This window comes from Panthera tigris, chromosome C1 (assembly GCF_018350195.1).
Source record: "Panthera tigris isolate Pti1 chromosome C1, P.tigris_Pti1_mat1.1, whole genome shotgun sequence".
NCBI classification, from domain to species: Eukaryota; Metazoa; Chordata; class Mammalia; order Carnivora; family Felidae; genus Panthera; species Panthera tigris.
The window spans coordinates 174,716,294-174,741,445 of NC_056667.1; the positions used below are offsets into that span (position 1 = coordinate 174,716,294).

General features: G+C 36.7%; 1 protein-coding gene across 9 annotated transcripts in view; it reads right to left on the reverse strand.

Annotated features, from left to right (window-relative positions):
- Positions 1-25,152, reverse strand: part of COL5A2 (collagen type V alpha 2 chain) — a 381,687-nt gene that overhangs the window by 283,150 nt on the left and 73,385 nt on the right. For 8 of the 9 annotated variants that reach the window (XM_042994889.1, XM_042994886.1, XM_042994884.1 and 5 more), the window contains 3 exons: positions 8,519-8,564; positions 6,077-6,128; positions 1,473-1,572 (listed from right to left, as the gene is read on the reverse strand). The gene's annotated coding sequence lies outside the window, so the exon portion shown is untranslated. The remainder of the gene's footprint in view (positions 1-1,472; positions 1,573-6,076; positions 6,129-8,518; positions 8,565-25,152) is intronic. The other variant, XM_042994887.1, reaches the window with a different exon arrangement.

Genomic DNA, 25,152 nt, shown 5'->3' on the forward strand with positions numbered 1-25,152 from the left:
TGCAGTTTCCTCAAAAAGTTAAAAATAGATTTACCCCACGACACAGTAATGGCAGTACCAGCACATTTTTTAATATGTAAAAAAAATCGAAGAGATACTTCATAAAGAAAGACATAGAGATGGTCAATTAACACACAAAAAGTTCCTCAACATCATTAGTAATCAGAGAAATGCAAAAAAAACAAAAACAAAAACAAAAACATAATGTACTAATGTTTCAATCTCGCTTGAGAGGTTAAAACAAAAAGACTAATAATACTAAAGATGACAAGGATATGGAACTCCATTCATTGCTGGTAAGATTGTAAAATTGTATAATCAACTGTTTGGCAATTTCTTATAAAATCTTATGATGCAGGAATCCCATTCCTAGGTATTTACCTAAGGGACATTAAAACATACATTATAAAATGACTTTTACATCCCTATTTATAATAGCCAAAATTGGGAACAGTGCAAATGTTTATCATCAAAAGAATTGACAGTGGTATATACTTATACAATGGAATACTACTGAGCAGTTTAAAGGAATGAACAACTTAAACACACAATTTGGATGAATCTTAAAAACATGCTGAGCCAAAGAAGCCAAACCCAAGAAAGTATATACTCTATGATTCAACTGTTATAAAGTCCAAGAACATGCAAAACCAATCCCTGCTGTTTCTAATGTGTGGAGGACAGGGGTGGTGGAAGAATGACTAGAAGGGTCACATGGGAACTTTCTAGGTTATGGAAATGTTCTACATAATGATTTGGGTGGTGACTGCACAGTTTTGTACAATAATCAAAACCTTTTGAACCTCTGCTTTAAAAACTAAATAAAAATAGAAAAAATCTGTAAACAATAAATTGAGAAATTATTCAGACTCAAAGAATTTATGAGCAAAGGATTGGGTATTCTTTTTTCTGGCCCACTTTTTGGTCCATTCTTAACATTGATAGCTATGTTCATCAGATATGCATTTCTGTCTATATTTCTCCAAATTCAAGCACTAATATTTAAACTAGATTAAATGACCCCAGTGCATTCAGACACACCACACTTAGAAATACCCTTTTCTGACAGAATTATGAAGTGCTTTTTGACATGTTTTTTTAATTAAAAGAAAACGTATGTCTTCAATTACCAGTATTATAAGCTTTCAAAATTGTGGGAGTAATCCAAACTACTTCCTTCAAAGACAACTGAATTAAACATACTCACAGAGGAAGCATAGATTAGGATCATTATTTGTATTTCTTTTAAGAGACCAGAAGAACAGAAGGGGTTACAATCTTGTCATTTTATGCAAGTCTTCTGTTCTAATATATCAAAAACTTGATAAACCAAGGTCATGAAGGACAGCTGAATAGGAATCAAAGTAAACAGTGTACCTTGTGGCCAACAGAGCCTGCCAATATGAGATTAGAACTCTCCATCCTAGCAAGAAAACGTTTTGGAAAGTTCCTTACAACATTTTATGACTCACAGATATTCCCAGAGGTTCCTGTTTCCATCCTGCAGTAGACAGTGTTTGAAGACGTGCAGTTCTCATCAACTGTTGTTCTTAGGCAACTTGGCTGAAAGGTCTGTTTAAAAAACATTTGTTGGAAAGATGATATGTTTGGATGTTTTAATTTTTTTAACCAAAATTCCAGATTTTAAATCTAGTTTAACTCTTAATTCAACATTGACTTAAAGAATAGCCTAAGAAGAATTACTATGTTACATAATATGTATTACGAACTCAGCAATTTTCCCACTTGAAAACTCCCAAACCAGGGGGTACATATTGTTGGCACAGTCCCCCTTGCATATCTTTCCAAACTGCCTCCAGATCCCTGGCTCTGTATTCAATAGTTCTGGCTCTGATCTTGGCCACCCAGTTCAGTACCTCACCTTGGCTTCTGCTTTGACCAACACTGCCAAAACACCTCCCAGCCCACCAGGACTTGATTCCTGGCTATTCTCCACTTTTGTCTAATCCCAGTTCTCTCTTTCCACTCTAAATATTGAATATCATTCCTGGGGTACATTTTCTCCTCATATTCATTCTTCCCCTATTCCACTCTACTTGCAGACAGAACTCCAAGGCCTATTCTCCACTCCTAGACAGTTCCCCTACTCCTTCCTTTTCTACTCCCTAAAGTCCTGAATAATAAACCACCTGGTTCTTAACAGTTCCCATCATCTACATATGATGCTATTTGTTTTCCTGAAAATAACTATAAAGATACAGACATGAGAGAAAATATAATATTATAAAATATTTTGGCATCTTCCCAATAAAAGTTATTTAATAGAAATGTAAATGGAAGAACTGATCTCTTTTGACTCCTTAAATGACTCATTACTACTCTATTCCCTAGCCCAGCGCTCCATCTCTCTTATACTCCTGTCATTTCCCTCACACACGCTTTCTTTGACACATTCCTCTCCCAGATTCCACACCCAACCCCGTCTTGATTCTGTAATGGCTCAGACTCTCCACAGATGCAGTAAACTGGGTCCAGCCCAGACGCATGTTTAGTTTGACTTACACAGCATTTAATTTTTTTTCAGTTAGTTGGCAATATTTAAAAATTGGAAGAATAAGCCTAAAAGTAGAGATTTCAAAAAAAAAATGAAAATGGAATATTGAAGAGATATTTGCACTCCCAAGTTCATTGCACCATTATTTACAATAGCCAGGATAAGGAAACAACCTAGGTGTCCATCAACAGATGAGTGGATAAAGATGTGAGATATAGATAGATATAGATGATATAGATATAGAGATAGAAACAAAGATACATCTGCACACACACACACACACACACACACACACACACCATGGGATATTATTCAGCCATGAGAAAGAAGTAAATCCTGCCATTTGTGACAACACAGATGGACCTTGGGGACATTATGCTAAGTGAAATAAGCCAGACAGAGAAAGACGAATACTGCATCACTTATATGTAAAATCCAGGGGTGGGGGATGCAAATTCATAGAAACAGAGACTAGAAAATTTGTTGCCAGATAAAAAATAGTGATTAAAGTTGATAACACTTGTACAATTGAAATTTGCAAATAGATTTGAACTTAAAAGTTCTCACCAAAAAAAGAAAAAAAGATAAATACATGAAGCAATGGTATGTTAATTAACTAGATGGGGAGGGGATCTTTTCACAACATATATGTATATCAAATCACCCAATGTACACTTTAAATATCTAACAATTGTCCATGCCAATCTTATCCCAATAAAGTTGAAAATTTTTAAAATTAGGTGTTGTTTGTTCAAGTTCAAGGGTCAGAAAACTATAGTTTCAAATTTGTGCTCATACATAAAGTTTTATTACAACATGAGCATTTTTCATTTGTTTATGTCTTATTTATGGCTACTTCTGTGCTACAACAGCAGAGTTGAGTAATGGGACCGAGACCATGTGGCCAATAATATTTCAAATACCAAAGCCAAAAATATTTAGTCTGCCCCTTTACAGAAACCATTTGCAAACCTCTGTTCAAGATGGTTCTCACCACTGGATGCTCCACCCACAGAAATTCTAATATTATTAGTCTGCAGTGGGTGCCGGTGACTGATACCCAGAGATTCTGACGTCATTGTTCTGCAGTAGGTACGGACATTGGTATTTTCAAACTCCCAGGCAATTCTGATTTGCATACAGGTTTGTGAACCCCTTGTTTAGTTAATCTAGATGCCTTCAACAGTCTATTACTCTTGTCTCTTTCTCTGGGAGTACATATTTCCTCTGTTTAAATAGAAAAAGACTATCTTCTATCCACCTTCACAAGTGTTCTGAACAATCCAAAACAGCCCTTTGTATCATCAGAAATACATCTTGTAGATAATAGCTTAGTGCTTTTTAAAATACATAATATTATCCTCAGTTTGAAGGTGGAGAAATTGAAACTCAAAAATGTGAAGAGCCTTTCCTAATTTCTTTTCTTTTAATTATTTTTAGTAATCTCTACACACAACATGGGGCTCAAACTCACAAAGCTGAGATCAAGAGTCACATACTCCTTGGACTGAATGAGCCAGGTATCCCGTAGTTTAGTGTATTTTAAAAACAGATTTGGGCTACAGCACAGACCTATCAAATAAAAGCCTCCAAGAGGCAATAATTTTTAAAGCTCCCCAGATGATTCTGATAAGTAACTAGACTTGAGAGCAACTACTCAGTTTTGAAGAGGTCATTCGTATAGCTACATTCATTGGAAGCTTAACTAGGGTTAGAATGTCCATAATAGCCTTCATTCTTCAGGGTGTCTCTGTGACGTCTGATCATTCAGATGTCTAACTTGAATATCTTTAAAGCATGGCAGTTAGGATGCAAAAGGTAAAGACAAGAAAGCTGCAAGCCCCTTGGGGCCTGCACTAAGAAATCTCAGAATGTTACTTCTGCCAAACTCTGTTGGCTAAAGCAAGTCAAAAGTCCAGTGCACATTCAAGAAGAGGGGAAAGAGCCTCCCTCTCTTTATGTGAGAAGCAGCATACATGTACAGGAAGATGAGATATTGATGGCATTCATCTTTGGAGACTACCAAAAGAAACTAGTAAGGGAGAAAAGCAAAGCAATGGTAACAGTCAAGCATTAGGATTGTGGTCTGAGTAAAAGAAAAGTATAAACAAGAAAAGAAGTATGAACAATAGAGTATCAGGCAGGAATGTTTCTCAAAGAAATATTTTAACTAAGGGAGCTGTTTTAAATAAGGCATTTAAACTGAGATATTTGAAATGAGGTTGTTGGGCTTTCAAAAAAATTTAACTATATGAAGAAAGTGAACAAGAAGTGAAGCATTCCAAATAGGGGTAAGATTTGAAATACAGAGATATGGAACATGATAAGAACAAAAGCTGCAAGTGCTTTGGTATGGATGGAACAAAGCTATTTGTGGATGGAGTGGCTTTCCAGCAAACAGATGTACAGTGGAGATTATGAAAGAGGTCTAGGTTAGAGACATGGATTTGGGAATCTTCAGATTCCCAGAAATGATGGTAGAAGGTCAGAAAGTGAGACAAAATAGGGTCATGTGGGGGAGAAAATATAATGAGAAGGGCACAAGACCAAGAACAGAGACCTGGAGGTCACTGATATCTGAGATCCTACATAGGAGATGTGAGAACTAGCAATAGGAAACGGAGAAGAACTTAGTAGAGAAATATCTAGGAAGAAAGGAAGAGTTTTCAGGAAGGAGAGTGGTCAACAACGTCAATTGCAACAGAAAGTGGGTCAAGACAAAAGCAGGAAAGTGTTTATTGGATTGGGGGATATGTAGGTCATTGGCGAATTCAAAGACTGTTTCAACAGAAAAGGAGCAGAACCTACATTGTAGGGGGTTTAATAGAAAAGAATTGAGGAGGGGTGCCTGGGTGGCTCAGTTGGTTAAGCGGCCGACTTCGGTTCAGGTCATGATCTCGCGGTCCGTGAGTTCAAGCCCCGCATCGGGCTCTGTGCTGACAGCTCAGAGCCTGGAGCCTGTTTCAGATTCTGTGTCTCCCTCTCTCTGACCCTCCCCTGTTCATGCTCTGTCTCTCCCTGTCTCAAAAATAAATAAAACGTTAAAAAAAAATTAAAAAAAAAAAAAAAGAAAAGAATTGAGGAAGTAGAGTAAGTTAATGTAGCCCAATTTATGCAAACACTGCTGTGAACAGAAAGAGGGGATGTTGACAGATCTAAAACAGTCAAAATGATACTAATACCCTGACACATGTACATTAGTACATATTAATAAGTGTACATTAATACATATTAATAATAGCACATATTAATTAAGTAGTACATATTCACTGAATGTGAATGAATGAATAAACATGTAGTATAAAGAAGTAATTGACTTTCATAGAAAGCAACAACTTCTTTAATTATCTCTTCCAAATTAAAGTTCTCAGCATGGCACATTAATGTAACTATGATTAGTCCAAAGAAACCCTGGATTATTACATTATTTATGTTCATTGCTTACCAAATGCTAACAAATCCTGGCACTGGATATATGTTAAATCATGAGCAACTAAAGGCAGCTTGAGGCAAAAGAAAGAAAACTAGATTGAGTTCTGCTTTAGGTTTCTAACAACTCACTTGTATGACCTTAAGGAAGCCCCTTCATCTCTCCAAGGCCTTGGTTTGCTTTCTGTAAAATGAAGTATAAATTAGATCACGGATAGAAAACAGGCATCAAGTGATTTTAGTAATTGTAAAACCTAACTAGAACCCCATAGGCAAAAATTTTGAGATGAGAAATTACTATCAATGTTCACATCAGTTTTTGCTTTGATCCTATCAAGAGGTATATACACATTTCACAAAACATATTCCATATCAAGTAGTCAAAATCATCACATACATATCTCATGCTGAAGACTCAAATCAGGGAAGCATTTTTAAATATAAATCAGAAACACAATGCAATGGGATGGTTGGGTGGCTCAGTCAGTTAAGCAACCAGCTCAGGTCATGATCTCACAGTTCGTGAGACCAAGCCCAGTGTTAGTCTCTGCACTAACAGCATGAAGCCAGCCTGGCATTCTCTCTCTCTCCCTCTCTCTCTGCCCCTTCCCACTTGCACGCTCACTCTCACTCTCAAAATAAATAAATAAACTTTAAAGTCAGGGGCACTGGGTGGCTACAGTCAGTTAATCATCCGACTTCAGCTCAGGTCAGGATTTCACGGTTTATGAGTTGAAACCCCACATCAAGCTCTATGCTGACATCTCAGAGCCTGGAGCCTGCTTCCAATTCTCTCTCTCTCTCTCTCTCTCTCTCTGTCTCTTTCTCTCTCTGCCCTTCCCCTGCTTGTTTCTGTTTTTTGTTTCTCTCTCTCTCTCTCTCTCTCTCTCTCTCTCTCATAAATAAATAAATAAATAAATAGTAAAAAAAAAAAAGAAACAATGCAATGAATTTGCTACTTGCTTTTTTCCTACTTTTCACATTAAATATAATTTGAAATATATATGACTAGAGAGAGAGAAGAGAGAGAGATTTTACAAGTTAAGAAAATAGAAACCCACACTTAACAGAGGGAATTTATTGGAGGGAATTGGTTCTGCAGGTGTTAAGATGGCTGCATATGCAAAAACAGGACACTCAATAAACAGCCACAATGCCTGAGGTTAAAGTACCAAAGGGAAAAGATGGAGAAAACCAGAACCTAGAAGCTACAAGATCAAGGTCCCAGAGTGGATGCTTTAAAAAAGGGACTTGGGCTGGCTGCTGCTGGAACTTCTAAGGGAACACAATAAGACTTGTTCTGGAAGTGCCAAAAGCATCTGGAGGCTGGAGTCACTTCCATAGCTGGGGCCACCAGCAGGATCTTAGGAGAACTGCCATTTTGGAATTGAGGCCAAGAAGAATGGTAGAAATTTTAAAACCGTAAAAGTCTATACCCTCTCTCATTATATAGAAAGCCCAATCCCCAGTACCTTCCAGACCCACTCTAAAACCTCCAAGAATCTGGCAAGAAAATCTGAGGAATGAAATTTGCAGGGTCCTAGTACCACAGAATAGAGTCAAAAAGGAGGACCTGAAACTGAGAAGACAATAGGTAGACAACTGGCACAAATTATTTACTCAGAAAAGTGAAAGTTGACTGCATCATAGTTAATAGCAAAAAAATTAATGTTGAAGAAAGTACCTTAGAAAATGTAAGAATTATGGAAATTTATACATGAACTCAGGAAATCTATACATGAATAAATAAACATGTCCTAGCAGAAAAAAAAGAAAGCTGTTCCATGCTTAGGAAATGACACACAGAAAGACAATTTGAGCCTCGAGGAAAAGATCCCTATTTTAAAAAGGCAAATGACGTTAGAATGAGAATCATAATCATAATATTAAAAGTTCTATGTAGTTAAATTGGGCCCCAGGGGTAAGAAATTGGCCCTCACATTAGTGCTACAGACCATCGTGAAATGTCCCACAAGACACTGCTGCCTAACACCTAGGATGCTGGGGCTCATAGGCTCAGAGCAAACACTGCTCAAGAAGTGCCCTAAAGTTAAGATGGACCAACAGTGACATCTGCTGCCATGGGCTTATTTTTAAAAGGGCCAATTTCAACATTTTAAAATTAAGTCTCCTGCCAAACCATTGGACTTCTGCTGCGATGAGTCAGCACTTCTGGAACTCCTGTTTGTCCTCTGTGCTATTAGAAGATTTTCTAAGTGAATGCAGAACATGGGAAAATGAGAGAATATTTGAAAATGTAACTAAAACAAACAAAAAACAGTGGGGGTGGAGGCATAAGTGATGAGAAAAGAGACTTTGCGTTGTCTTTTCTCATCCTGTTTTTCCTTTGGCTAAGAAGTCCAAATTAATTTTGTAATTGTTAGCAAGCATGAGCATGTTCTCAGTAAAAAGGATTAATTTAACTGCTGCCAGCTTCAGAGGATTCAAACCCAAAATTTCAGCATAATATAACAGACCAGAAAAAAAAAAAAAGTCAAATGATCAAAGAAGATGTGGAAAATGTTTAGAGTTAGTCTTCCTTAGGAAACTTCTTCTATTTATCTAATTGTTTACCTTGATTATACCTCCTTCTACATCTGCTGGCCCTCGGGCTTCTTTTCTGAAAGCCAATAGAACAGAAGGTTTGAATCAAACACCATGGCTTTTAAAAAAATACATATAATCACCAGTGTAACATGGTCAGTAGGGTTCATTTATATAAACCAGTAGATACCAATTCAAAAAAAATCATGGGTTAATTTATTTGCTTGAGAAAAAATGGGAAGTGATAATGAGTCTCGGCTCTGGTTATTATGAAAGAAGGTGCATAAGTCTGACCAATATTGCAATGAAAGAGATCTGAATTAACAGTTCTGACTTTAGTACAGGTTCTGACCACTCACTAAATGCATACCGCCTTGAGGAAATCATGTAACTTCTCCAGGCCTCAGGTTTCTCTCCTACAATATGAAAGGATTGGACTCTATGAGGGATGAAAAAACAGTTTCAACTCATTTTTCTTCTTTGGTTACCTGGCATTGGCTACTTATAAGTAATCCTAGAGCTGCACGCAGAAACAATGGAAAAGTTACTGACCCATTAGCAGGGCCACATGGAGTGGCAGCATGCATGTCACATATATACCAAGCTCAGAAAGATTATTTCTCCCAGGATTTTTTGCAGCTTTAAATTCTATTAGCTGTCATTTTTAGTGCCTACTATGTATCAGCTACACAAGACACTCAACAGAATCATTTACAACCTTCATCATATTTTAAAGACAAGGAAGGAAACTTGGAAATATTACATAATTTTCTCAAAGCTACACAACATAGCTTGACTCTATTATTAACATATATCCCAACATTCTCTATTGTAAGTAAAATCTTGACTTTCATATTTTGAATCACATCCCTTAGTCCTGTTGAAACAGAAAAGGTATATAATAACATCATTGTGTCTTGCCTGATGATACCTTAATGCACCTATATTCCTACAAAAGAAAGAACAAAGGTTTGACATCAAATTGGGCTAGCCCACATAAAATGAAAGGTTAAGGCAGGAGCTTTGAGAAGAATGGGCCCAAGAAAATGCTTTCTTCAGCAGCCTAGGAAGGATTGTTTTTGAAAATTAAAAGTGACAGGGGCGCCTGGGTGGCTCAGTCGTTTAAGCGTCCGACTTCGGCTCAGGTCATGATCTCACAGTTCGTGGGTTCGAGCTCCATGTCAGGCTCTGTACTGACAGCTCAGAGCCTGGAGTCTGCTTCTGAATCTGTGTCTCCCTGTCTCTCTGCCCCTCCCCTGCTTGTGCTCTCTCTCTCTCTCTCTCAAAAATAAAATAAAAACATTAAAAAAAAATTTTTTAAGTTACAAAGGAAGAATCAATAACTAAACCTCATGTTCAACTTTCAAGCAAATAGAATTCTAAGCAAAATCAGAGGGATACAGAATCCAGAATTGAAAAGAACTGTAAAAACAACACAACTGTGCTGCATCACGGGTCTACATAGACAACTTAATCGGTCTGGTACTCAGGGATGTACTAGCTGCATGTCAGTGCTTGATAGACACACTTTGATGATGCAGTTTACAAATAATTCAGAAAATAGATTCCTGATAAGAGATACTTTTTGAAGCTTCTTTAATTTGATGCAGTATTTCAAACATTTCTTAGGCTATAATGTCCCGGTGTAGGAGAAAGCAAGACACTATAATTTTCAGTTAGAACAAACTCTTCCCATCAAATAACAGAATCTTCAGAAGTCTTTGAAAGTGGCACCAAAAAATTGGTCTATCTTGACTAATTACAGAATTACATACTGATGCTTTCAGAATATATACTCAGAAACTCACAGCTGCCTTTGGAAAATCACCCAACAATATGGATTAGTAAAAAAAAAGTTTTAAGAAACCCAAATGCAAGAATGTACCCACTGGAGAAAAATGATTAGCAGCTAGATTGGATTTTATATCAAAGTACCTCATGGTCTCTGATTAGCTGACTGATACATTCATGTTATAAACATTTATTCTTTACTTATTATGAATTTGGCACTCTGACAGTCACCAAGAGTAGTTTACAAAATAAAATACTCCTAACTTTGAGGAGTAGACACCTAGTTGGAGACAGATAAATAAATTAAAATGCAAAGTGACAAGTAAATCAACTGGTTTATGTCTGAAATACACACATATTACATGAAAGTGAAGTAATTAATTTTCCTTCATGAGATCAGAGATGGATCAGAAAGTGATCAGACAGGGGCGCCTGGGTGGCTTGGTCGGTTAAGCGTCCGACTTCGGCTTGGGTCATGATCTCACGGTTTGTGAGTTCCAGCCCTGCGTCGGGCTCTGTGCTGACAGCTCAGAGCCTGGAGCCTGTTTCAGATTCTGTGTCTCCCTCTCTCTCTGCTCCTCCCCGTTCATGCTCTGTCTCTCTGTCTCAAAAATAAATAAACGTTAAAAAAAATTTTTTTTTTAAAAAGAAAGTGATCAGACAGATAACAGGGCTGAACTGAAAATCAATACATTTCTTAGAACACAAGTAACTTGCATGTTATTTGCATGACATTACGATAGTAAAAATATGTTAAAACCAAAGCCAGATTCTTATACTGGCCTCGTTCATATATAAGATAGCTCTGAAAAAAGTACAATCCATAACCACATGGGGAAAATGCTACTGGTATAATTATATAAAGAAAAGTGTTGCGTTATTTTCCATCCCTGCTATTATGAGGTAATAAACAGCATTCCAAAGTGTGAGCACCCATCATGGCATCATGCACTTAGAAAATTAACACAAGAAAAGTCCTACAAAGAGTGTTATTTCACATGTGCTCTGTGACTAATTCTGTTTGTGGAATGAACTGAGCCGTGGTCATAGGTCACATTCAGCCAGCCAAGAGAATGTTTCCAGAGTGTAATTGTTCTGGGCATCAAGGCACTTTACAGCATGTTCCCATTGCTTTTTGATAGTTTGTGGCCAGGAGACTGCTGAGAAAATATTATTCACCCAAATTAGACTGGACTAGTCAACCGCCTGGTTATTACATCTCCATGTCAGCACAAGCCAGGTCGGCAACCAAACTTACCAGATGTTTCTAATTTCTCTACCTTCTGAACTACATGTTGGGTTTTTGTTTTTTTTTTCTGACTTTGAAGTATTTCAAACAAAGGACTTTCTGTAATGTCTCAGGAAACTTACAAGATTAAAATCCTGGTTAATATCAGAATAAGAGTCCTGCCCTCCTGCCACTGCCACATTGATGAGTCTTCCTCCCTGCTACACGCTACTTGTGAGAATCTCTCAACAGAGTTTTTGGCTCTGGGAGTCTCATTCACTGATTTCCATCTGGCTAACAAACAGAAAAACCACTGAATTCTACATATGCTCTGTTGCTGTCTTACCTAACACAAAGGCTACTTCATATTAAGGCCCACTGTTAATAAAAATGATCAAGGCACATATTTTTCAAACGAGCAATTGCATTTCTAGAAAATTACCCAACGATTTTCATACATGTTCACAAGGAAGCATACATAAGGATACCCACTGCAGCATGGTTTTTAAGACTGGGAACTTGGAAATCACCTAAGCATCTATCAGTGGGGGATAGAATATTTTATGCTATATTCACACAAGAAATAATATTTAGCACTTAAAATAACTAGGAATGTCTTCATAAACAATAATAAATCCCCATAATAATTGTTAGGTGAAAAGATAATATGAATAACTAGGACCATTGTATGTTTGTTATGTGTATATATATATATACATATTATATATAATATATATGTATATATAATGTATACATATATATTAGCACAATATATACTATGTAACTTTACACCTTTTTATAACTTTTTGTATACTTTTCTGTTTTTAAAGTTATTTTAATTTCAGTTAGTTAACATACAGTGTTCTATTAGTTTCAGGTGTACAATAGAGTGATTCAACATTTCAACACATTACTTACTCAGTGTTCATCATGATAAATGTACTCTTTAATCCCCATCACCTATTTCACCCATCCCCCCCCACCCACCTCCCCTCTGGCAACCATCAGTTTCTTCTCTATAGTTAACAGTCTGTTTCTTGGTTTATCTCTCTCTCTTTTTTTCCCCTTTGCTCCTTTGTTTTATTTCTTAAATTCCACATATAAGCGATCATATGGTATTTGTCTTTCTCTGGCTGACATATTTCACTTAGCATTCTCTATCTCCATCCATGTTATTGTAAATAGCAAGATTTCATTCTTTTTTATAGATGAATAATATTCCATTGTATATATGTACCACATCTTTTTCCATCAATAAGTGGACACTTGAGCTGCTTCCATAGTTTAGTTATTGTAATTAATGTTGCTATAAACTAAGAGTGCATGTATCTTTGGATTAATGTTTTTGTATTCTTTAGGTAAGTACCCAGGAGTGTGGTTGCTGAATTGTAGGGTAGTTCTACTTTTAACTTTTTGAGGAACCTCCCAACTGTTTTCCACAGTGGCTGTACCAGTTTGCATTCCCACCAACAGTGCAAGAGGACTCCTTTATCTCCACAGCCTTGCCTGCACCTGTTGTTTCTTGTGTTGTTAATCTTAGCCATCTGACAAGTGTGAGGTGATACCTCACTGTGGTTGTGACTTGCATTTCCCTGGTAATAAGTGATAGTGATATGTCTGTTGGCCATCTATATGTCTTCTTTGGAAAAATGTCTATTCATGTCTTCTGCCAATTTTTTAATTGGATCATTTGTTTTTCAGGTGGTGAGTTTCATAAGTTGTTTATGTATTTTGAATACTAACCCTTTATCAGATATGTCATTTACAAATATCTTCTCCCATTCCATAGGTTGCCTTTTAATTTTGGTGATTATTCCCTTTGCTGGGCAGAAGCTTTTTATTTTGATGTAGTCTCAATAGTTCATTTTTGCTTTGTTTTCTTTGCCTCAGAAGACATATCTAGAAAAATGTTGCTGTGGTTGATGACAGAGACGTTACTGCCTGTGTTCTCTTCTAGGATATTTTAGTTTCAGGTCTCACATTTAGGCCTTTCATCCATTTTGAATTTATTCTTCTGTAAGAAAGTGGTCCAGTTTCAGGTTTTTGCATGTTGCTGTCCAGTTTTCCCAACACCATTTGTTGAAGAAACTATCTTTTTCCCATTGGATATTCTTTGCTTCTTTGTCAAAGATTAACTGACCATATAGTTGTGGGTCCATTTCTAGGTTTTATACTCTGTTCTATTGATCTTTGTGTCTGTTTTTGTGCTGGTATCATACTGTTTTGCTCACTACACCTTTGTAATATGACTTGAAGTCTGGAATTGTGATGCCTCCGGCTTTGCTTTTCTTTTTCAGGATTGCTTTGGCTATGTAAAGCCTTGTGTGGTTCCATGCAAATTTTAGGATGGTTTGTTCTAGTTCGGTGAAAACTGCTGTTGGTATTTTGATGGATATTACATTATATGCGTAAATTACTTTAGGTAGTATAGACTTTTTAACAATATTTGTTCTTCCAATCCATGAGTATAGAATGTCTTTCTTCAATTTCTTTGTGTCATCTTCAATTTCCTTCATCATTGTTTTATAATTTTCAGCGTACAGGTATTTTACCTCTTTGGTTAGGTTTATTCCTAGGTATCTTATTGTTTTTGCTGCAATTATAATTCCTGGGTTTTTTTCAAAAAAAGGGAATGATTTTCCTAATTTCTCTTTCTGCTGCTTCATTATTGGTGTATAGAAATGCAACAGATCTCTGTAACTTGATTTTGTAACCTGAAACTTTACTGAATTCATTTACCAGTTCTAGCAGTTTTTTGGTGGAGTCATTCAGGTTTTCTATATACAGTATAATGTCACCTACAAATAGTTAAAGTTTTATTTCTTCTTTACTGATTAGGATGCTTTTTATTTCTTTTTGTTGTCTGATTGCTGGGCTAGGACTTCCAGTACTACCTTGAACAAATGAGAGTGGACATCCTTGTCTTGTTCCTGACCTTCGGTGAAAAACTGAGAGTTGATAATTAAGGATGATGTTAGTTTTTCATATATGGCCTTTATTATGTTGAGGTATGTTCCCACTAAACCTACTTTGTTGAGGGTTTGTGTCATAAATGGATGTTCTTTGTCAAATGCTTATTCTGTGTCTATTGAAGTGATCATATAGTTTTTATTCTTTCTCTTATTGATGTGATATATCATGTTGATTGATTTGTGAATATTGAATCACATTTATACCCTGGGAATAAATTCCACTTGATCATGGTGAATGATTTTTTTTTTGATGTGTTGGATTCATTTTGTTGTTTTGTTTTTTGTTTTTGTTTTGTTTTGAGGATTTTTGCATCTATGTTCATCAGAGATATTGGTCTGTAGTTCTTTTTTTGTGTGTGGTATATTTATCTGATTTTGGTATCACGGTAATGCTGGCCTCAGAGAATGAATTTGGAAATATTCTTTCCTTTTCTATTTTTTGGAATAGTTGAAGAATGGGCATTAATTTTTCTTTATATGTTTGATAGAATTTCCTGTGAATCTGTCTGGTCATGGACTTTTGTTGGGAGTTGTTGATTACTGATTCATTTTCTTTACTGGTTATCAGTCTGTTCGAATTTTCTATTCCTCCTTGTTTCCATTTTGGTAGTTTATATGTTTCTAGGAATTTATCCATTCCTTCTAGATTGTCCAATTTGTTGGCATATAGTTTTTCATAATATTATCTTATTTGTATTTGTGTGATATTGGTTGTTATTTCTCCTCTCTACTTGTGATTTTATTTATTTGAGTCATTTCTCCTTTTTTTCTTGATAAATCTAGCTAGAGGTTTATCAATTTTGTTGATTTTTTCAAGGAACCAGATCCTGGTCTCATTGATCTGTTCTATTGGGGTTTTTTGGTGTCTGTATCATTTATTTCTGCTCTAATCTTTATTATTTCCTTCCTTCTGCTGATTTTAGGTTTTGTATGCTGTTCTTTTTCTAGTTCCTTTAAGTCTAAGGCTAGGTTATTTGAGGGTTTCTTTTTTTTTTTCCTTCTTGAGATAGACCTGTATTGCTATAAACTTCCCTCTTACAATTGCTTTTGCTGCATCCCAAAGATTTTGGATTGTTGTGTTTTCATTTTCATTTGTCTCCATGTGTTTTTTTTTTAATTTCTTATTTGATTTCTTTGTTGACCCATTCATTGTTCGGTAGCATGTTATTTACTCTCCATATATCTGTGCTCTTTCTAGATTGCTTCTTGTGGCTGATTTGCAGTTTTATTGTACTATGGTGAGAAAAGATGCATAGCATAACTTTGTTTTTTGGTTTTTTTTTTCCCAAGACTTTATTTAAATTCCAGTTAGTCAACATACAATTTAATATTAGTTTCAGGTGTAGACTTTAGTTATTCCTCACTTATATACAACACCCAGTGCTCATTACAACAAGTGCCCTTCTTTTTTTTTAATATGAAATTTATTGTCAAATTGGTTTCCATACAACACCCAGTGCTCATCCCTCCTCAATACCTCCTCAATACCTCCCCTCCCTCTCACCCCCATCAACCCTCAGTTTGTTCTCAGTTTTTAACAGTCTCTTATGCTTTGGCTCCCTCCCCCTCTAACCTTTTTTTTTCCTTCCCCTCCCCCATGGTCTTCTGTTAAGTTTCTCAGGATCCACAGAAGAGTGAAAACATTGGTATCTTTCTCTGCATGACTTATTTCACTTAGCATAACACTCTGCAGTTCCATCCACGTTGCTACAAAAGGCCATATTTCATTTTTTCTCATTGCCAAGTAGTATTCCATTGTGTATATAAACCACAATTTCTTTATCCATTCATCAGTTGATGGACATTTAAGCTCTTTCCATAATATGGCTATTGTTGAAAATGCTACTATAAACATTGGGGTCCAAGTATCCCTATGCACCAGCACTCCTGTATCCCTTGGGTAAATTCCTAGCAGTGCCATTGCTGGGTCATAGGGTAGATCTATTTTTAATTTTTTGAGGAACCTCCACACTGTTTTCCAGAGCGGCTGCACCAATTTGCATTCCCACCAACAGTGCAAGAGAGTTCCCGTTTCTCCACATCCTCTCCAACATCTATAGTCTCCTGATTTGTTCATTTTAGCCACTCTGACTGGCATGAGGTGATATCAGAGTGTGGTTTTGATTTGTATTTCCCTGATGAGGAGCGACGTTGAGCATCTTTTCATGTGTCTGTTGGCCATGTGGATGTCTTCTTCAGAGAAGTGTCTATTCATGTCTTCTGCCCATTTCTTCACTGGATTATTTGTCCTTCTTAACACCAATCACTTATTTAACTCATCCCCCTGCCCACCTCCCCATCAGTAAGTACGGTATGACTCTGATCTTTTTTAATTTGTTGAGATTTATTTTGTGGCCTTATATGTGATCTACTGCAGAGAATGTCCCATGTGCACTTGAAAAGAATGTGGATTCTGCTTTTTTAGGATGGAACATTCTGAATATATCTGCTAAGTCCCTCTGCTCTAGTGTGTCATTCAAAGCCACTGTTTCCTGGGCGCCCGGGTGGCTCAGTCAGTTAAGCATCTGACTTTGGCTCAGGTCATAATCTCATGGCTCATGAGTTCAACTCCCACATCAGGTGAGCTCAAGCCCCACTTCAGGTAAGCTCAAGCCCCGCTTCGGATAAACACAATCCCTACTTCAGGCGAGGCCCACTTCTCTCTCTCTCTCTCTCTCTCTCTCTCTCTCTCTCTGCCCTTCGCTCACTTGTGCCCTCCCTCTCTCAAAAAATCCAGTTTCCTTGTTGATTTTCTGTTTGGATGATCTATCCATTGATGCAAGTGGGGATTAAAGTCCCCTACTATTATTGCCAATTAGTTTCTTTATGTTTGTTATTAACTGTTTTATGTATTTGGGTGCTCCCATGTTGGGCATATTTACAATTGTTGTGTCTTCTTGTTGGATTGTCCCTTTAATAATTATATAGAGTTCTTCTTTGTCTCCTGTTACAGTCTTTGTTTTAAAGTTTATTTTGGGGGTGCCTGGGTGGCTCAGTCAGTTGAGCGTCCGACTTCAGCTCAGGTCATGATCTCACAGCTCGTGAGTTCAAGCCCCACGTTGGACTCTGTGCTGGCGGCTCAGAGCCTGGAGCCTGCTTCAGATTCTGCTTCAGATCCCTCTCTCTCTGCCTCTAACCCACTCGCATTCTGTCTCTGTCTCTCTCAAAAATAAACATTAAAAAATTTTAAAAATAAATAAATAAAGTTTATTTTGTCTGATGTAAATATTGCTACTCCAGCTTTCTTTTGACATTCATTTGCATGATAAATGTTTCTTTATCCCTTTACTTTCAAGCTGCAGATGTCTTTAAGTCTAAAATGAGTCTCTTATAGGTAGTATATTAATAGGTATTGCTTTTTTTTTTATCCACTCTGTCACCCTATATCTTTTGATTGGAGCATTTAGTCCATTTACACTAAAGTAATGTTGATGGATATGTATTTATCGCCATTTTAATATTTGTTTTATAGTTGTTTCCGAAGATTTCCTATGACCCATTCTTGTCTTCCTTTCATGGTTTGCTGGTTCCCTTTAGTGATACATATGAATTTCTTTCTCTTTATTCTTTGCATATTTATTAGTGGCTTTTGATTTGTGGTTACCATTTGGTTTGTATATAACATCTTCTCCATATAGTAATCTATATTATATTGATTGTTGTTTAAGCTTGAACTTTATTCCCTTCCTCCCCACATTTTAGGTAAATGGTATTATACTTTCCAGCCTTTTATTTTGTGAGTTCCTTGACTTATTTTTTACAGAAATATTTATTTTATTGTTTTTGTGTTTCTTACCTTCATATTGTCACTTTTCGTCTCTCCTTTCCAAAGAGTTCCCTCTAATATTTCTTGTAGATCTTGTTTATTGGTCATGAACTCCTTAGTTTTTGTTTGTCTTGGAAACTCTTTATCTCTCCTTCCATTCTGAATGATAGACTTGCTGGATAGAATATTCTTGGCTACAGATTTTTTGTATTCAGCACTTTGAATATATCATGTCACTTCTTTCTAGCTTAGAAAGTTTCTGCTGAAAAACCAATAATAGCCTTATGGGGTTTCCTTTGTATGTTACTGTCTTCTTTGGTCTTGCTGCTTTAAATTTTTTTTAATTTATCATTATATTTTGCCAATTTAATTACAATATGTCTTGGTGTGGATCTGCTTTTGTTGAATTGTTGGGTGTTCTCTGTGCCTTCTGGATCTGGATATCTGTCTCCTTCCCCAGATTAGGAAAGTTTTCAGCTATTATTTCTTCAACTAAATTTTCTATCTCCCTTTCTCTCTCTTCCTCTTCTGGGACTCCAATAATATGAATGTTATTATGTGTGATGGAATCACTGAATTCCTGAAGTCTATTCTCATTTTGCATAATTCTTTTTTTCTCTCTTTTGTTCAGCTTATTTACCTTCCATTATTCTGTCTTCTAGGTCATTAATTTGTTCCTCTGCTTTCAGCCTGCTGTTCATTCCACCAAGCATGCTTCTTATTTCATATATTAAACTCTTTAGTTCTGCTATGTTCTTATGACTGTGTTAAGGGTCTCACTGATGCCTTCCACTCTTCTCTGAAATCTAGTGTGTATCTCTATGATCATTACTTTAAATTCTCTATCAGGAAAGTTAATTACAGGTTTCTGTCCTGTTTATACATTTGGGGCAAATTTACCTATTTTCTCATTTTTCTAAGTCTCTGTGCCTGCTTTTGTGTGTTAGGAAAGTCAACTACATCTCCTGTTCTTGAGGGTAATGGCCTTATGAACAACAGGTCCTGTAATGCCCTGCCATTTAGTGTCCCCTACTCCCCAGGGTCTAGCGCTTCTGGGAATGTCTCCAATGTGTGCTCCATGTGCTCTGTTGTTGTATCCTGGCAATTTTATCCTTTAGGCTCTACAGAGGCTCTCCTTGCCTGTGTTGGAGGCAGTGTTTGGTCCCTGGCCTTAATATGGGAAGATTTAACTATGTGTGCTCTGCTTATTAAATGAGACTTATTTCCACTGCCCCTAGAACCAAGGCCCTTAAAACTCCTGGGTCAAGAGATGTGGTGTGGGCAGGGGTTTAGGCTGGTCTTCTGGGGAAAGGCTCTGCCATGCTGGAATGGAGGCAAGCATGGCTGGGAAAGGCAACTCCAATGGAGCAGAGAGAGGCAGGGCTTCGTGTAAGCAATTCTGGGTAGCCAGAATTGGCACTTTGCCAGTTCCCACAGATGGCTCTGTGTTTATGCTGAGGAGTGGAGGAGGAAAATGGTCCCCGCAAGTTCCTTTGCTATTGGAGGGGTCTCTCCATGAATGCTGTCTCTCTGGGACATGCTCTGGGATGAACAAATAACTTCCTTACTCTGTGCCCCAGGTGTTCTTCAGATAGCTGTTTCCATGCCAGTCTTGCTGACCTTTAGAACTACAGTCTTTAGGCCCCACTTGTTGCAAATACCCACAAAATTTGGCCCCTCTCACTTTCCAACCCAACTTCTTTGGGGATTCATTTTCCCCATGCACTACTCTGTTTGTTAGTCTGTTTCTTGTTCTTCTTCACGACCATGGCTTCCTCCCCACTGCACTGGTCATGATCCATTTCTCTCCCAAATCACATCTCCACATTTCCTACCTTCTTTAATGTGGCTTATTCTCTACTTTTAGTTGTGGAGTTTGTTCTGTCAGTCTTCAGGTTGATTTCTGAGGTATTTAGGATGATTTGGTAGTTATCTAGTTGTATTTGAGGAACAAGGCAAGCCTAGGGTCCTCCTACTCCACCACCATCTTCCCTGTACTATGTAACTTTTTATAGCTTTTAAATTTTAATTTATTGCCATGTGCAAGTATTGCTTACTCAAATATTAAATACATTTGGTGAAAATAAAGTAAAATCAAAATAAAAACTGAGGCCTTGAGGAAACTAAACATAAGAATTAATGGAAAAGGTACATGGTGGAAAGAGGGAGGAAAGAAGGTGAAAAAAATTGTGAGAACTCTATCTTCCAAAAACATGGAAGGATCTCTTAGATTGGCCTATCTCAGTTCTGATTCTTTGCAACCACTCATGAGTGGCATTTGACACTTGACTGTGGACTCTCCTCTTCTGTGAACTGCTTTGTCCTGACTCCTCACATAGTTTTCAGTGACTCCTCCTAGGCAGTTCATCTCCCTTCTCCCTGAGATTCTCCTTCAAGGCTTTGGCTGTGGACATTTAACACAGCTTAGTGACTAGTCCTCAATACTTCAGATACTCCCTTAGAGCCAAAGCATAAGAGACTGTTAAAAACTGAGAACAAACTGAGGGTTGATGGGGGGTGGGAGGGAGGGCAGGGTGGGAGGGAGGGCAGGGTGGGTGATGGGTATTGAGGAGGGCACCTTTTGGGATGAGCACTGGGTGTTGTATGGAAACCAATTTGACAGTAAATTTCATATATTAAAAAATAAAAAATAAAAAAATAAAAAAATAAAAAAATAAAAAAATAAAAAAAAAAGAAAAGTAAGTAGCTCTAAAAAAAAAAAAAAATACTTCAGATACTCCCTTGATGACATATTTCACTCACATTTTGTTCTTGGATGATTCACACAATTATACCTCCAACATTTGTCTCCCTGAGGTCATTTGTCTCTTGTCTTCCCTTTCTCTTTTTCATCTCATTGCCTTCCCATGTGTACTCATTCTGATTGCCTACAATTTCCACCAGTTGTAATTTATTTTTTTAATGTTTACTTATTTATTTTTGAGAGAGAGTGAGCACAAGCAGGGGAGGGTCAGAGAGAGAGGGAAACACAAAATCTTAAGCAGGCTCCAGGCTCCAAGCTGTCAGCACAGAGCCCATGGGGAGCTCGAACCCACAAACCATGAAATCATGAGATCATGACCTGAGCCAAGCCAGACACTTAACTGACTGAGCCACCCAGGCACTCTTCCACCAGTTGTAATTTAAACACTGAATGATATCTTCCCCAATCTCTCCTGCTTCCCTGATATATATAGATATAGATATAGATATAGATATAGATATAGATATAGATATAGATATATAGATATATAGATATATAGATATATAGATATAGATATATATGCATATATATACGTACACACACACACTGCTTTCAAAACTAAATGTCATATTCCTCAAAGTTAAGAAGATTTTTACAGTAGTCTTAGTATCCATCCCTCCTTTCATCCTTCCTCCAGCCAACAATAGTGTTCTATACCAGATTCTCACCCAATAAATTCTTATTGAATATTATATATTTATGAATAAACTATTCATTCCCTCCTTATATAACCACAAGATTAAATATATAATTCAGTATACATAATAGAATATAAAATTTTTATTTGTGAGTTATTGGTTTATTTATTTATAATCTAAATTGTTCCACAATGAATTTGAGACAGACAGAATCATTTGTTTACATGTGTCCTCTTACTAGACCAAGCTTTTTAAGGCTAGGGCCTATGTGTTATTCTTTTCATATTGCTAGCGACTGACTCCCACTAGGAGCTTATAATAATTCTTTATTGAAAGAGTGAATATAAAAAACAAAAAGAAGATACATGTTCACAAGTATTTTCCAAAAAACCTATTTTAACATTTAGTAAATTAATCCTAAGAAATGGTTTGTGTTCATATGAGATAAAATATGATCTATCACTATTGTAGCATGGATGAATGAAGCCTACAAATTCAGATATGCTGTAAATGCAAATGTATCTCCCACTAACCCACTGTTGGTATTATGAATCTGTAAGGTAGGTTGGAAAGTACAACTTGAGTCTTTTTTAAGATTCTTCCTATTCTCCAGGGTTGCATTGAGGTTTAAAAATAGGAACGGATCTTGTAGTGTTAAGGACCAGGGGAGATGAGAAAGTAATATGGCCCTCAATCACTTCTCATGTAGAGATTACCACTGAGAAGTCCATCATGTAAAAGCATTATGGTCTTTCAGGTGCAGTTTCATTACCCTTCTTGAAGCATAGGAATATGTCCACAAAGTTTTCCATTCCCCATCTGCTAAAAGTCTCATGGAGTATTGCCTGATAGCATCTTTTCAAACTCCACTCCCTCAAGGTCATTGACAGGAAGGAGAATGGAACCCTCAGATCTCTAAAATACCATAAACTTTCTAGGCTTTCTCTTCCCTGCCCAACCTATTTCTTTCTAGTGTCAAGCAACTGTCCCTTCAAATATCCAGCCAAGACACTTTCCTTTACATTTATGTCTACTTTATTTTACCAATTGCACAAATCCTTCCTCTATTATGAGGTTTAAATTTCTAAAACAAAAACCAAGTTTTATACTTCCACCTAGCCACATCCTCCACCACTTCCCCTGAGATAATGAGCCCAGAAACAAATACTTACTTGAATAGGGGAAGGAAAAGAGAAAAATATAACATGAAGCTTAAAAACTAGGTTGCCCTATCAGTATATTATCCCATTTTGTTTTTCTCAGATCTTCCTATCATTTGTCATTATCATTACACTCATATATAACTCCTTTCAGAGCACTTATCATCTCAAATTTGGGTCACAACAGCCTCAAGTCTTGAATTCACCTAGGCTTCCATCATCCCTTCCCTCTGCAAAAGCATTTAGTATGCCTCTGCATAATCTTCTGTTATCTGCTGCAGGAAGCATAACTTCTATGAATTTGAAATTTTTGCATTTAAGTTATTTCAACCTAACTTATTTCCACCTAAATCCAAGAACTCAATCTCTTTTCCAAAAAAAACAAAAACAAAAAAACAACAACAAAAAACAATCCTGCTATTGCTTCCCTTATGCTTACATACTCACTTCATGTTTATTTAGCTCACATTGTTTATCTCATCTTAAATGCTCTTAACCATTTTCTCATCTTATATAAACTTTATCCAACTTTTAGAACCAACTCTGGATTCATTACCACAGCCCAGTCTTTCTGTACTTCTCTTATGCACAGTAGTTTCATCATAGAATGTACATTGCCCAATTTGACATTTAGTTATGTATTTTTTAATTTATTTATTTAAATTCAAGTTAGCTAACATACAGTGTAGTATTGGTTTCAGAGGTAGACCCAGTGATTTATCACATATAATACCCAGTGTTCATCCCAACAAGTGCCCTCCTTAATGCCCATCACCCATTTAGCCCATCTTCCTACCCACCTCCACTTCAGCAACCCTCAGTTTGTTCTCTGTATTTAAGAGTCTCTTATGGTTTGTCTCCCTCTCTGTTTTTATTTTTTTTCCTTCTCTTCCCCTATGTTCATCTGTTGTGTTTCTGAAATTTCACATATGAATGAAATCACATAGTATTTTTCTTTCTCTGCCTGACTTACTTTGCTTGGCATAATACACTCTAGTTCCATCCACATTGCTGCAAATGGCAAGATTTCACTCTTTTTGATCACCAAATAGTATTTCATTATATATATATCATTATACACACACACACACACACACACACACACACACACACATATATACACACACACAAATATACACTTCTTTATCCATTCATCGGTCAATGGACATTGGGCATTTGGGGTCTTTTCGTAATTTGGCTATTTTTGATGCTGCTGCTATAAACAATGGGGTGCATGTGCTCCTTTGAATTAGCATTTTTGTACCCTTTGGATAATACCTATCAGTGCAATTGCTGGGTTGTAGGGTAGTTCTATTTTTAACTTTTTGAGGAACCTCTGTACCATTTTCCAGAGTAGCTGCACCAGTTTGCATTCCCACCAATAGTGCAAAAGTGTTCCCCTTTCTCCGCAGAGTCACATCTGTTGTTTCCTGGATTGTTAATTTTAACCATTCTAACAGGTATGAGGTGATATCTCATGGTGGCTTTGACTGTATTTCTCTGATGTTGAGTGATGTTTAGCATTTTTTCATGTCTGATAGCTATCTGGACGTCTTCTTTGGAAAAGTGTTTATTGATGTCTTCTGCCCATTTCTTCACTGGGTTATTTGTTTTTTGGGTGTTGAGTTTGATAATTTCTTTATAGATTTAAGATATTAAGCCTTTATCCAATATGGCATTTGCAAATATCTTCTCCTATTCCATCAGTTGCCTTTTAGTTTTGTTGATTGTTTTCTTAGCTGTGCAGAAGCTTTTTATCTTGATGAGGTCCCAATAGCTCATTTTTGCTTTTATTTCCTTTGCCTCCAGAGACATGTCTAGTAAGAAGTTGCTATGGCCAAAATCAAGGAGATTTCTGCCATTTTTATTATGTGTTTTCTTAATTACACCTTAATTATTTCACATATTTTGTTCTCTTTCCCTCCACTAACAGCAAGGACTCTGAAAACAGGAATATATCTTCTTATCTCCTTCATGATACCTGAGACAGAATCTGACTTGTAATAAACACCAAATCAATATCTGTGTGGTGAGATGATCATGTGAATTACTTACCAGTGTGGTCCCTCCCAACCTCTGCCTACTCCCACTACCCCCAACATTCACACATACACACTTCCTTCTAACTGACATCCCTCCTCAAATCAGGGACCAGTGAAATAATACTATACTTATCCTCAGAACAGGGTTATTCTAGCAGAAATGCAGAAAGAACAAATAAAGGATGAAATAAATTCTCAGTTCTTGACGTTAAAAATAAAGTTTTAAAGCCCACAAAGAAACAACAAAAAGTCAGAAAGTCTGCAATATAAAACATAAAATAAATGCTTTAACCAATGAAGGAT